Source organism: Pelobates fuscus, chromosome 7, assembly GCF_036172605.1.
Source record: "Pelobates fuscus isolate aPelFus1 chromosome 7, aPelFus1.pri, whole genome shotgun sequence".
Taxonomy (NCBI): domain Eukaryota; kingdom Metazoa; phylum Chordata; class Amphibia; order Anura; family Pelobatidae; genus Pelobates; species Pelobates fuscus.
Window position 1 is genome coordinate 202,182,191 of NC_086323.1, and position 15,176 is coordinate 202,197,366.

Below are 15,176 nucleotides of genomic sequence, written 5' to 3' on the forward strand. Positions count from 1 at the left end.
TTTCTGCTAATTGTAGCAGGGGTAAGTCAGGTAGTAACTTGGAGCTCCTACCCCCGGGCCGAGAATAAAATGGTATGCGGCAGGATACTCTGCAGGTAAGTGGCTTGTGGTCTTAGGTTGTGACCGCGGCATAAGCGTCAGGTGTGGAGTGCTGGGGGACGAATGGAGTGATCCTTTCTGGATTCCAGGAGTGGGTGCAAGCTGGGGAGTTGTTATTGGTACCTGCTGGTCCTACTGGGAGTACCGAGTCCTGGGGTAGGTTCAAGGATTTCAGCATGGCCAGAGCGTCCTGGATGTCTCGGATGGTGTATATGTTCGATCCTTGTTGGACCGTCAGTGCTCTGGAGGGGCGCCAGCGGTACTCTATTCCGTGAATGCGGAGTACTGAGGTGAGTGGTTTGAGCGATCTTCTCCAGGCCAGGGTGCCATTGGACAGATCTGCATAGAACGAGAGGTCCATGCTCTCGAAGCGGTAGGGGGTTCTGCCGCGAAGGGAGGCCATGATCGCCGCCCTGTCCCTGCCGCTGCGGAGGGTGACAATGACGTCCCTCGTGGCTGGCATCCTCCAGCTCAGCGAGGCGGTGTTCGCATTGTTGGGTTTGCTGTTTCAGGTCCTGCATATTGTGTTGCAGCATGGCTATGGTTTGGGCCTGCGTTTGTTAGGAGCCCTCCAGTTTAGTGATGCGGCCTGTCAGGCCTCTGAGGTCTGCACGGAGCGCCGTGACATCGTCATGGAAGCTTTTCTTCAGATCCTCTAGCAGTGTTTTCATGGTCGCTGTGGTGATCGGTTCTGAGTCTGCCTCCCGTTCTTGGTGTTTTACCTTCTGTGGTGGATAAGAGGGCTGTGGGTGCACCTCCTCCGCATCGTCAGACATCTCCTCCGAGAAGTCTGAGCACCCGCCATGTAACGCCGCCATGCTTGTTTCAGTGACTCCTCGTGTTTGCCTCCACATCTCCCCGATCGTGAGGCCCGGGGTGGGCCTGTTTGGTATCGTTTCCCCCCCCCCCTTTCTCCCCATGTGGTCCTGGGGTGTTTGCCTTTCGGGTGGGTTGTGAGGGAGATTATTCTGATAGTTTCTCTCAGTGTGAGCCTCGGAGCTCGGCTTGCTTGCGACCGTTCTCCTCGGCGTTCAGGCTCCGCCCCCCATTGTTTTACCTTTCTATAGGTTATCAGCTGTATTCTCTGTATTCTGTTCGGCGATATTTTATGTACAAGATACGGTTAGAATATTCTGAAAGTAAGTTTTTTTTCCATTTATATTAGAAAAGTAATTTCTTGGACTTGGACCCATTATTCTATATTGGTGTAGGTGTACCTTTGCTATACACACCTTGAATATGCAGTGCAATATTGGAAACCTGTTCGAAAAAAAAGGATATTATGGCACTAGAAAAAGTTCAGAGGACATTTTTCTAAACTAAAGAGGTTTAAATTTATTAAACTTTCTTATTAGCTAAAATGTTCCATTCCTTTTAATAATGTTGTAGCCCGCCAGCATATTCAAGATGTGGTCTTACCAGAGATTTATAAAGAAGCAACATTATATTCTCATCCCTTGAATTAATGCCCTGCTTTGTGCATGACAATACCTTACTGGCCTTAGACACTGCACATTATAGCCTAGTTTGTTGGCTCTAGCAATTACATAGTTACATAGCTGAAAAGAGACTTGCGTCCATCAAGTTCAGCCTTCCTCACATATGTTTTTGCTGTTGATCCAAAAAAAGGCAAAAAACCCAGTCTGAAGCGCTTCCAATTTTGCAACAAACTAGGAAAAAATTCCTTCTTACCTACTGTCCTCCCCCCTGAGCGGTGGGTGGGGGCCCTAAATAAAGATAATGGGGGACCTACTGTCCTCCCCCTGGCCCCCACCCCTGAGCGGTGGGTAGGGGCCCTAAATAAAGATAGGGGGGACCTACTGTCCTCCCCCCCGGCCCCCACCCCTGAGCGGTGGGTGGGTGCCCTAATAAAACAATAAGGGGGGACCTACTGTCCTCCCCCCTGGCCCCCACCCCTGAGCAGTGGGTGGGGGCCCTAAATAAAGATAGGGGGGGACCTACGGTCCTCCCCCCGGCCCCCAACCCTGAGCGGTGGGTGGGGGCCCTAATAAAACCATAAGGGGGGGATCTACTGTCCTCCCCCCGGACCCCACCCCTGAGCGGTGGGTGGGGGCCCTAAATGAAACACCCCCCCAATCAAGGTGACTAGGGGTCCCAAGCCCCTAGTCACCCCCTCCCCCTCACCCAAAACATTCTATCCCCTACCTACCCCCCTCACCCTAAAAATAGTGAGGGGGAATAAAAGAACTAACCTGTAAAAAAAAAAAAAAAAACTTACCATTTGACGTCTTCTTTTTTCTAAAATCTTCTTTCTTCAGCCTCCAAAGAGGCCAAATAAAAATCCATCATACCCACGAACTAAAAATGTAAAAAAAAAGCCGAGCGCCCAAAAAAAACCAGACGAAAAAGAAAAAAACCAGAGCGCCAAAAAAAATAATCCGTCTTCACCCATGGAGGGCTCCTCGCAGACTGAGCTCCGCAGGGTGGGGGAAGGCTTATAAAGCCTTGCCCCGCCCTGCAATTAGGCTAAGAACACTCTGATTGGTGGGTTTAAGCCAATCAGAGTGCTCTGTGTCATTTTACAAGCGTGGGAAAATTCCAAAGAACTTTCCCACGCTTGTAAAATGACACAGAGCACTGTGATTGGATGGCTTGAAATCCATCCAATCCCAGTGCTCTGTGTCATTTTGCACAGTGTGGGAAAATTCAAAAGAACTTTCCCACGCTGTGTAAAATGACACAGAGCACTCTGATTGGGTGGCTTTCAAGCCATCGTAAGACATTTACGCCCACAGACAACTCTGCTTCTACCTGGCAATGTCATATTGCAAAGAAATGTTACTCTTGGCCACTCTTCTGCCACTTCCCAGGGGGGGGGGGGGGGGGGGTCACATTATTGGTACAGTTTTTAACATCAATTCTGATATGTTCATTGAATTACAAGTACAGAAGCCCACAGTTCCATGTGAAGAGCAGCTACGAAAAATAACTATTCAGACTGGTGGAGGTACGCCTCATCGTGACAGACCCGTTTTGGGTACTCTAAAGGAAATAGTGTGATCCTGGTCCAGATATCCATGGAAGTAAGACACATGTATCATCACTGGGAGGTGGCTGTCCATCATGTTTTCTTCACTAAGTCCCCAGAAATCTCATGGAAGGAACTTGTCTCATTAGCAAAAACATGGAACACTAAAAATCAATATCAGCTCTCTACAGAGGGGGGTCACCAAGAGAACTGTGAATTGAAAGATAGTTACCCTCAATATCACACAGAAATAGGTGAGGATACCTCTCCTACTGCTCCTCATGGTTGCTTTGAACAGATGAAAAAGGAAACAAGACACCTCCCAAAAATGTTATTGGGGCATATTGGATTTTATTACACTGCTTCTGCCCCTTTAACTACTATGGGAAAGGATTTGTAGTTTTGCAATGGCCCTTCGGATGCAGTCGAAGTGCTGAAGTAGTCAAAGTGGCCGCCATTTGACATATGAACACATGGCGGCGGCCATTTTAATTTAGCCGAACGCGGTCAGCGGGGTTTTGCTGTCGAGTTCATGGAACTAAAATTGGATACTCAACGGCACAGACGGCACCCGTTTGTGCATTCGAATGATATTTTAACTGGGATGAATAGACCGGCCACACAGCCCAAATCTGTGGAACTGTTTTGGGCATGAAAATGTGTGTGCGTGCATGCGGTAGGTCATAGGAGACTTCCAGCTAACTCCTTCACGGCTTAACAGATTTGCATGATTTTTGAGTATGTTTGTTCCCTAATCATGCTGTTTCTGAAAATGTATGTTTTATGCAAATGTGATGTACAAGTTTAAAGTTATAGAAATTGTGTAAAAAGTATTTTTCACTTGGCGATAACTGAGCTGATACAGTAATTAGCCCAATTATCTAGGGAAGGATTTTACTGTAATGAAAGGGAGTGTTTGATGGTGTGTCTGTATGTGATTGGTTGTTACGTTTGTGTTTTCCGTGCCCAACAAGGTCCACGTGGGTGGTAACCTTGTTGGAAAATGTGTATATAAGAAGCAATAAATCCTCAGTGCATTCTGTTCCTGCTTACACTCCAAAACTGTGTGTCGTCCTGGAGGGAGGGAAGAGACTTGCTCCTGTGTCTGCTGTTCCAGCTTACAGGAGATCCAACGAGGAAAGTCCTTGTAAGGACTAGAGCTAATTCCCCATTCGATTCCAGAGTTCCCAGGACTGAGTGTCAGGTGCCTGGAGGTGTCTAGTGAAGTGCTTGGAGCCCTCAAGAAGCGCTAGGAGCATCCTTCAACGGAGGTACCCAGTCGGGGTGCCAGGTGATCCATTACAGTATATATAGGCTGGATGCTAATTTTTCTGAAGATCAGTTAATTAGTGAATTTGTGAAAAAATTTGAAACTCTAGATTTAACTGCAATTGTGATAGCTAAAGAAAAACGAACTTGAGAAGTTGCTTTGTTCTTGGATAACTTAAGGAGGGAACCCGGAAATGAAGGATTTAAAATGCTTTATGGAATTAGGCAGAGAAAGAAGCCTCCTCCTTGTAAAAGAGTGATACAGACAGTTGAACCCCTCCCACTTTTCTCAACTAAAAACTGCAGAATTAACAATTAAAGGCCGAATATAACTCCTAAAGTTATTTGTTTTTGGTGCAATAAACATTATTTAAAGGGACACTCCAGGCACCCAGACCACTTCTGCCCATTGGAGTGGTCTGGGTGCCAACTCCCACTACCCTTAACCCTGCAAGTGTAATTGTTGCAGTTTTCATAAACTGCAATATTTACCTTTCAGGGTGGCTGTCTACTAGACAGTCACTAGAGGACACTTCCGTGTTCATAGAACACGAAAAGTGTGTTATAGCGACGCTGGACATCCTCACGCTATTGGCGAAATCGCCATAGGAAAGCATTGAAAGCATTATTCCATGCTTTCCTATGAGGAGCTCTAATGCGCGTGTGCGGCATTGCTGCGCATGCGCATTAGGTCTGCCCCGCCACTGGCCGTGCATGCACAATAGGTCTCCCCTGCTGACGCCAGCGTAGGCGGAGCCTAACCAAGCGCCGAGGGACATCGGTGTTGGATACAGGTAAGTCACTGAAGGGTTTTTAACCCCATTAGCAACTTGAGATGGGGGGTGGGAGGGAGAAGGGACCTGCAGTGCTAGGAAAATGGTTTGTTTTCCTGGCACTGGAGAGTCCTTTTAAGGTCTTGCAGATATTTTATCCGCAATTTCAAATTAAATCAAATTAAAAAATGAATTTGTTGATTGATACTTTTGACAGAGAAAATACAATTGGAAATAAATCAATAGAGGCCTTTCCTTGTAAAGTGATAACCAGACAAATAAGAGCAATTTTAGCTAAATTGAAATTAGGAGACAAACAAGCAATGCATTGTAACACAGAGTTATAAGAATCAGATAACTTCACAAGATATGATTCGTTTAGAGAATGAGCATGGATATGTGTGCAGGCTAATTCCAGTTAAGACCAGCACAAAAAAATAAGATAAATGTGTGGGGAAACCAGCCTCGCCACTGTCCACTAGAGGAGCCTGGTTGCTCGCCTGCTCCCTTTAGACTATGGCCCGGCAGTTCAAACCTTTTATTTTCTCTGCAGAAGAGCGTATTCGTGCCTTTCTGCGGACTGTTAAAGCCATGCTACCCCAGATAGCTATGCCATGGAGCCCAGCCGTATACTGAAAGACTGTATGAAAGACCTTGGCTCCATGGCGATTGAACTGTATGTATGTGATCTGAGCGCCATCCGGTAATAATGTGCGCTCAGATCTAAGTTATCTGGGGATAGGTAGAATGTGTATGTTCTATGTGATAAATGTAACAGTATGTAATTTTCTGTCTTTTATTGTCCTTTGTCTGCCATGTGGCTAATGGAGTTTTGCCTCTGTCCTTGAAGATAATTGGATTACTTCCCAATTACCTCCAGGACAGAGAGGAGGGATTGTGATGCATTGTGGGAGTGTTTAAAGGTGTATGTCTTTGATTTGTCAATGTCCAATATGTTTCCCAGTTTCCCATCTGGTCCCCTAGAGGAGTGTCCACCAGGTGGGAGACCTGCATAAAAGCCTGGCAGGTAGCCCCAGTAAATCAGTTCTGCTTGACCCTCAAGCGAATTGTCGTCTCGTTCTTGGGGGGAATTGGATTGTATGCTGTTATAGTGTGACTGCCAGGAGTGTAAACTGTTCGTATGGTTTTTCCTGTTCGGCTGTTTACAGCATTCGTGTGGTTCCTGTTCAGGAGTTTGGACCATTCCCCTCGTTCCAGGTCGGGAGATTGGTGAATTCATGTGTTTGCAGTTCGGGAGTTTGCGTATTCATGTGTTTGCAATGTGGGAGATTGGTGATTGCAGTAGCTGCCTGTGCATCTGAAAAGGGGAATATCGCCTAAACGTTTTTTAACCTCTTGTGTGCAAAACGGTCCGTTACAATATGGTTATTTGTTGTTTTACTGAATTGTTGGTCTGTACTCTTTTTTCATGTTTTTATGTGTGTTATAGGAAAATATTAGGTGAATTAATTAGAATAAATATGTACATCAAGGTTGCAAGTGTCTCAGAATGAAATACACTAATGTAGCAGTTGTTAGGAACATGCAATGTATGTTATATTGAGTGTGAGTAGAGTTGAGCGAACCCGGACTGTGAAAGAGACTTTTCATCTTACCTGCAAACTGTGACGGAAGCTTCTACAGAGCTAATTTGATCCAGAAGATTAACAGACTTACAAAGAAATAAAAGACTGACACTAACATACATATCAATTCCTAAATATTAACAAAGAAGAAAACAGACAATGGATAGTTATCTATCAGTTATGAGTGTATTCATACCAAAAGAGAGAACTTATAAATGTGTAACACATGGAGTAAAATTATGAAGAGAACTATTACATTATTACCTATACATAGGATGAGAAGTATCAGAGGTAGATAAAACATAAAGTTGATAAAATAAGGATCATGGTTACTTAATACTACAAAGATTGAGTTCAATTGTATTTCATAGAGTCACTAGAATAAATATTTTGTTAATATCGAGGTGAAGTAAAACAAACAATGGTAACTAAAGGAAGAAAACTAAGGAAGGATAATTTATATTGATTAAAGGACCACTTCAGTGCCAGGTCTATCAAGGGTTAACCCTCCCTGCTGTAAACATAGCAGTTTCAGAGAGACTGCTATGTTTACATATGGGTTAATCCAGCCTCTAGTGGCTGTCTCATTGACAGCCACTAGAGGCGCTTACGTGCTCCTCACTGTGAAAATCGCAGTGAGAAGATGCCAGTGTCCATAGGAAAGCATTGAGCAATGCTTTCCTATGGACTGACTGAATGCGTGCGTGGCTCTTGCCGCGCATGCGCATTCAGCCAATGACGTCGGAAGAAGGAGGAGAGTCCCAGCGCCGAAGGAGCCCGGGGATGGAGAAAGGTAAGTGATTAACCCCTTCCTCCCCTTAGAGACCAGCGGGAGTGGGACCCAGAGGTCCTTTAATATTAAGTCATTATATACATTAAGAATACCTTGAATATAAGAGTTCAGAGATCCAAGTGGAATTGAAGTTTAGTTAAGATTATGTACTAGGGAGAATAGGTTTCTGGATATGACGATATCCAATGAATACGTTGTTTTATGATTACCCTGAGTAAGACATGGACTACGAATAAGAGTTTCTGGGCAGTGTGACCCCAAGTTTAGTTTAGTCATTTGTAGTGTACTAAGGAATATGGATTGGTCAGAACACATGTTTAGGTAACATTTTATGTTAAGATGTATTACATTAATACGTCATCACAATGCTAATGACGAGAGTGATGCTAATGAATTTAAATGATTCTTTCCAAGTTATTATAAAGTAAACCATTCTCTGATTGAATGAAACATTTGTTACAATTAGGTATTAGATATTAGTGGGAAAGAAAATGATGTAAACAAAAACAAATAGATATGATAGAAAGATTTATGGGTGGAGAAATTCTAGAACAATAAGCATTGTCAACAACATTAACATTATTTGAAGAATTATTATAGAACTTCATGGTTGATAATAAACTATTTTATCAGTTGCAGCAACCCAAATCTCCCTTAGCCCCTTCCCTGCTGCCGTGACTATTGTACATTATCGTTGCTGTTCAGTACCGTACCAGTGATCACTGTGATCAGAGGGCTCTCTGATCAGGCTGACTTTTTTTTTATAAATAAAATACAAAAATAACCATTTAACTGAGGATCTATACAGCGATAAACGTCGCTCTGTATAATAATACGGAGTATCTATACGCTGATAATAAACATGTCGCTGTATAACAATACTGAGTATCTATACACTGATAATAAACATGTCGCTCTGTATAATAATACGGAGTATCTATATGCTGATAATAAACATGTCGCTCTGTATAATAATACTCAGTATCTATACGCTGATAATAAACATGTAGCTCTGTATAATAATACTGAGTATCTATACACTGATAATAAACATGTCGCTCTGTATAATAATACTGAGTATCTATACACTGATAATAAACATGTCGCTCTGTATAATAATACTGAGTATCTATAGGCTGATAATAAACATGACGCTCTGTATAATGATCCTTAGTATCTATACGCTGATAATAAACATGTCGCTCTGTATAATAATACTGAGTATCTATATGCTGATAATAAACATGTCGCTCTGTATAATAATACTCAGTATCTATACGCTGATGATAATAAACATGTAGCTCTGTATAATAATACCGAGTATCTATGCGCTGATAATAAACATGTCGCTCTGTATAATAATACGGAGTATCTATAGGCTGATAATAAACATGACGCTCTGTATAATGATCCTGAGTATCTATACACTGATAATAAACATGTCGCTCTGTATAATAATACGGAGTATCTATACACTGATAATAAACATGTCGCTCTGTATAATAATACTGAGTATCTACACGCTGATAATAAACATGTCGCTCTGTATAATAATACTGAGTATCTACACGCTGATAATAAACATGTCGCTCTGTATAATAATACTGAGTATCTATACACTGATAATAAACATGTCGCTCTGTATAATGATACCGAGTACCTGTTATGTTTGATGATAGCGGACTTACAATAACATACCGTCTATTAATCAGCCAGGATTTATTGATCACAAGTCACATATTATGTTCGATCCCTTTGTTGATATACACATTCCAGCTGTAACATACACCCAACATGGCCGAACTCCATACACACACTGGGAAGAGAGAGCAAATCTAGGGGGTGTATCCATCCCAGCATGCCTTGCACACTTACTACAGGAGCTGGTTAGGGACAAACTGTGCATTGTGCAAAGCTCCCCTAGAGGGGACTGCTGGTATACACCACAGTATCCACATAATAATGTAATCACTAGTCTGTATAATAATACTGAGTATCTATACGCTCATAATAAACATGTCGCTCTGTATAATAATACTGAGTATCTATACGCTGATAATAAACATGTCGCTCTGTATAATAATACTCAGTATCTATACGCTGATAATAAACATGTCGCTCTGTATAATAATACTCAGTATCTATACGCTTATAATAAACATGTAGCTCTGTATAATAATACCGAGTATCTATGCGCTGATAATAAACATGTCGCTCTGTATAATAATACTGAGTATCTATAGGCTGATAATAAACATGACGCTCTGTATAATGATCCTGAGTATCTATACACTGATAATAAACATGTCGCTCTGTATAATAATACTGAGTATCTATACACTGATAATAAACATGTCGCTCTGTATAATAATACTGAGTATCTATACGCTGATAATAAACATGTCGCTCTGTATAATAATACTGAGCATCTATACCAGTGATGGCGAACCTTTTTGAGCCCGAGTGCCCAAACCGCAATACATGCCAACTTTTTTTCCCTTAAAGTGCCAACACGGCAATTGCGTGTGGGGGGGGGGGGGGGTGCGTGTGTGTGTGTGTGGGGGGGTGCGTGTGTGTGTGTGTGTGTGTGGGGGGGGGGTGTTGTATGTGAGGGGTGCTGTGTGCGTGTATGAGGGGTGCTGTGTGTGTGTATGAGGGGTGCTGTGTAAGTGTATGAGGGGTGCTGTGTAAGTGTGTGTGTGTGTGAGGGGTGTTGTGTGTGTGTGTGAGGGGTGTTGTGTGTGTGTGTGAGGGGTGTTGTGTGTGAGGGGGGTGCTGTGTGTGTGTGTGAGACGGGTGCTGTGCGTGCTGTGTGTTTGGGGGGGTGCTGTGTGTGTGTGTTTGGGGGGGTGCTGTGTGTGTGTGTTTGGGGGGGTGCTGTGTGTGTGTGTTTGGGGGGGGTGCTGTGTGTGTGTGTTTGGGGGGGTGCTGTGTGTGTGTGTGTGTGGGGGGTGCTGTGTGTGTGTGTGGGGGGGTGCTGTGTGTGTGTGTGTGTGTGAGGGGGTGCTGTGTGTGTGTGTGAGGGGGGTGCTGTGTGTGTGTGTGAGGGGGGTGCTGTGCATGGGGTAGGGGTGCTATATGTGTGTGTGAGATGGGTGCTGTGCTGTGTGGGTGTGAGACGGGTGCTGTGCGTGGGGTAGGGGTGCTGTATGTGTGTGTGAGACGGGTGCTGTGCTGTGTGGGAGGTAGGGGTACTGCTGGGGGGTAGGGATACTGCTGGCGGGGTATGGGTACTGCTGTGGGGGGTAGGGATACTGTGTGTGGGGGGTAGGGGTGCTGTAGGGGGTAGGGGTGCTGTGGGGGGGTAGGGGTGCTGTGTGTGGGTAGGGGTGCTGTGTGTGGGGGGTAGGGGTACTGCTGGGGGGTAGGGGTACTGTGTGGGGGGGTAGGGGTACTGTGTGGGGGGGTAGGGGTACTGCTGGGGGGGTATAGGGGTGCTGTGTGTGGGTAGGGGTGCTGTGTGTGGGTAGGGGTACTGTGTGTGGGGGGGTAGGAGTACTGCTGGGGGGGTAGGGGTACTGCTGGGGGGGGGGGGGTAGGGGTACTGCTGAGGGGGGGTAGGGGTACTGCTGAGGGGGGGTAGGGGTGCTGGGGGGGTAGGGGTACTGTTGTGGGGGAGGAGAGGTACTGCTGGGATGGTAGGGGTACTGCTGGGATGGTAGGGGTACTGCTGGGGGGGTGGGGTGGTGCTGTTGGGGGTAGGGGTGGTGCTGTGGGGGGTAGGGGTGGTGCTGGGGAGATAGGGGTGGTGCTGTGGGGGGTAAGGGTACTTCTGGGGGGGTAGGGTGCTGCTGGGGGTGCTGTGGGGGGTAGGGGTGGTGCTGGGGAGATAGGGTACTTCTGGAGGGGTGGTGCTGGGGGGTAAGGGTACTTCTGGAGGGGTGGGGGGGTGCTGTGGGGGGTAAGGGTACTTCTGGGGGGTGGGGGGGTGCTGTGGGGGGTAAGGGTACTTCTGGGGGGTGGGGGGGTGCTGTGGGGGGTAAGGGTACTTCTGGGGGGTGGGGTGGTGCTGTGGGGGCTAGGGGTGGTGCTGGGGAGATGGGGGGGGTAAGGGTACTTCTGGGGGGGTAGGGGTGCTGTGTGTCAGTATCCCCCCCTCCCTCCTTCTTACCTTTAATGAAGTGGGGGGGGGGACACACAGCCATCCCTGGTGGTCCGGTGGTGGCAGGCAGTGCTTCCGGTTCGGGAGGCAGGGGAGGGATCTGTGATGCTGAACCCTCTGTCTTCCCGCGCGATGCTGTGTGGAGCGTTGCCATGGTAACGCTCGGCAACGCTCCACACAGCATCGCGCGGGAGGACAGGGATCAGCATCACAGATCCTTCCCCTGCCTCCCGAACCGGAAGCAGAGTAGGCGCCTGCCGTTTCGGGCAGGCAGGTGCCTACTCTGCAGTGATGGCGGACCTGTGGCCGCGTGCCCACAGAAAGGGCCCGGCGTGCCACCTGTGGCACGCGTGCCATAGGTTCGCCATCACTGATCTATACACTGATAATAAACATGTCGCTCTGTATAATAATACTGAGTATCTATACACTGATAATAAACATGTCGCTCTGTATAATAATACTGAGTATCTATACACTGATAATAAACATGTCGCTCTGTATAATAATACTGAGTATCTATACACTGATAATAAACATGTCGCTCTGTATAATAATACTGAGTATCTATAGGCTGATAATAAACATGACGCTCTGTATAATGATCCTTAGTATCTATACGCTGATAATAAACATGTAGCTCTGTATAATAATACTGAGTATCTATAGGCTGATAATAAACATGACGCTCTGTATAATGATCCTTAGTATCTATACACTGATAATAAACATGTCGCTGTATAATAATACTGAGTATCTATACACTGATAATAAACATGTCGCTCTGTATAATAATACGGAGTATCTATACGCTGATAATAAACATGTCGCTCTGTATAATAATACTGAGTGTCTATATGCTGATAATAAACATGTCGCTCTGTATAATAATACTGAGTATCTATATGCTGATAATAAACATGTCGCTCTGTATAATAATACTGTGTATCTATACACTGATAATAAACATGTCGCTCTGTATAATAATACTGAGTATCTATACACTGATAATAAACATGTCGCTCTGTATAATAATACCGAGTATCTATACACTGATAATAAACATGACGCTCTGTATAATGATCCTGAGTATCTATACACTGATAATAAACATGTCGCTCTGTATAATAATACCGAGTATCTATACGCTGATAATAAACATGTCGCTCTGTATAATAATACCGAGTATCTATACCCTGATAATAAACATGTCGCTCTGTATAATAATACCGAGTATCTATACACTGATAATAAACATGTCGCTCTGTATAATAATTCCGAGTATCTATACGCTGATAATAAACATGTCGCTCTGTATAATAATACCGAGTATCTATACACTGATAATAAACATGTTGCTCTGTATAATAATACGGAGTGTCTATACACTGATAATAAACATGTCGCTCTGTATAATAATACTGAGTATCTATACACTGATAATAAACATGTCGCTCTGTATAATAATACTGAGTATCTATAGGCTGATAATAAACATGACGCTCTGTATAATGATCCTTAGTATCTATACGCTGATAATAAACATGTAGCTCTGTATAATAATACCGAGTATCTATGCGCTGATAATAAACATGTCGCTCTGTATAATAATACTGAGTATCTATAGGCTGATAATAAACATGACGCTCTGTATAATGATCCTGAGTATCTATACACTGATAATAAACATGTCGCTCTGTATAATAATACTGAGTATCTATACACTGATAATAAACATGTCGCTCTGTATAATAATACTGAGTATCTACACGCTGATAATAAACATGTCGCTCTGTATAATAATACTGAGTATCTATACGCTGATAATAAACATGTCGCTCTGTATAATAATACTGAGTATCTATACGCTGATAATAAACATGTGTCTCTCTATAATAATACGGAGTATCTATACGCTGATAATAAACATGTCGCTCTGTATAATAATACTGAGTATCTATACGCTGATAATAAACATGTCGCTCTGTATAATAATACTGAGTATCTATACACTGATAATAGACATGTCGCTCTGTATAATGATACCGAGTACCTGTTATGTTTGATGATAGCTGACTTACAATAACATACCGTCTATTAACCCCTTAAGACCGGAGGGCGTACTATTACGTCCTTTTAAAAGCGGCTCTAAACGCCGCCGGACGTAATAGTACGCCCTCCGGTTTTTAGTAACTTACCCGGTCGCTGGCGGTCCCACGCCGGCGATCGCGGTTCGGGGGACTCCCAGGGAGCCCCCCGCGGCACGTCCGCCCTCCAGGAGCCCTCCCGGCCATGTGAGAGTGAGGTCCTTGCGAGGACCTCACAATCACATGGCCGGTATAGCTGCCTGCTGCATTGCCAGCAGGGGGACCAACTGTAATGACAGTTGGTCCCCCTGCTGGCTGAAAATAAAATAAAAATGTTTTAAAACAGTGTAAAAATAAATAAATTATATACTTAGATCATATATATTTATTATATATATATGATCTAAGTATATATATACACATATACACACATACACATACACCGTCTAGGTGTATTTTAATATTAATATATATATAATTATATATATATATTAATATCAAATTACACGTAGACTGATACTGATTAAATATATATATAATTATTGTTATATATATATTTATAAATAATATAAAAAAAATTAATATGTAAATACGTAAAAAAATTAAATAAAAAAAATAATTAAAAATAAAATATAAAAAAATATATAGATGTGTTTTATTTCGTTCTAACTGTATTCTGATATTAATATATATATATTTATATCAAAATACACTTATAACGAAATAATATATATATCTATATACATAAATATATACGTATATATCACTATATATATACCTATATATAAATAAAAATATAAAAAAAAAAATATATATATATACGTATATATACACATATGTATATATATACATATATTAATTCTACACATATATTTATGTAATAATTTTACATAATTAGGTATCCTAATTAATTACAATTAGCGGGACCTGCCTGACCACCCATGCCGAAAGTATAGGGAATTTAATTTGCTAGCACTATATTTAACCCTATAACTTTCCAAGACACCATAAAACCTGTACATGGGGGGTACTGTTTTACTCGGGAGACTTCGCTGAACACAAATATTAGTGTTTCAAAACAGTAAAATGTATTACAACCATGATATCGCCAGTAAAAGTGACGTTTTTTGCATTTTTCACGCACAAACAGCACTTACAGGGACGATATTATTGCTGCAATACTTTTTACTGTTTTGAAACACAAATATTTGTGTTCAGCGAAGTCTCCTGAGTACAACAGTACCCCTCATGTACAGGTTTTATGGTGTTTTCAAAAATTACAGCGTCAAATATAAGGCTTGTGTTTAATTTTTTTCACATTAAAATTCGCCAGATTGCTTACGTTGCCTTTATGACCCTATGGTAGCCCAAGAATGAAAATTACCCCTATGATGGCATACCATTTGCAATAGTAGACAACCAAAGGTATTGCAAATGGGGTATGTCCAGTCTTTTTTAGTAGCCACTTAGTCACAAAC

General features: G+C 43.1%; 1 pseudogene; it reads right to left on the reverse strand.

Moving 5' to 3' along the window:
- The window catches only part of LOC134569297 (zinc finger protein 850-like), a 55,561-nt pseudogene that overhangs the window by 13,564 nt on the left and 26,821 nt on the right, over positions 1 to 15,176 (reverse strand).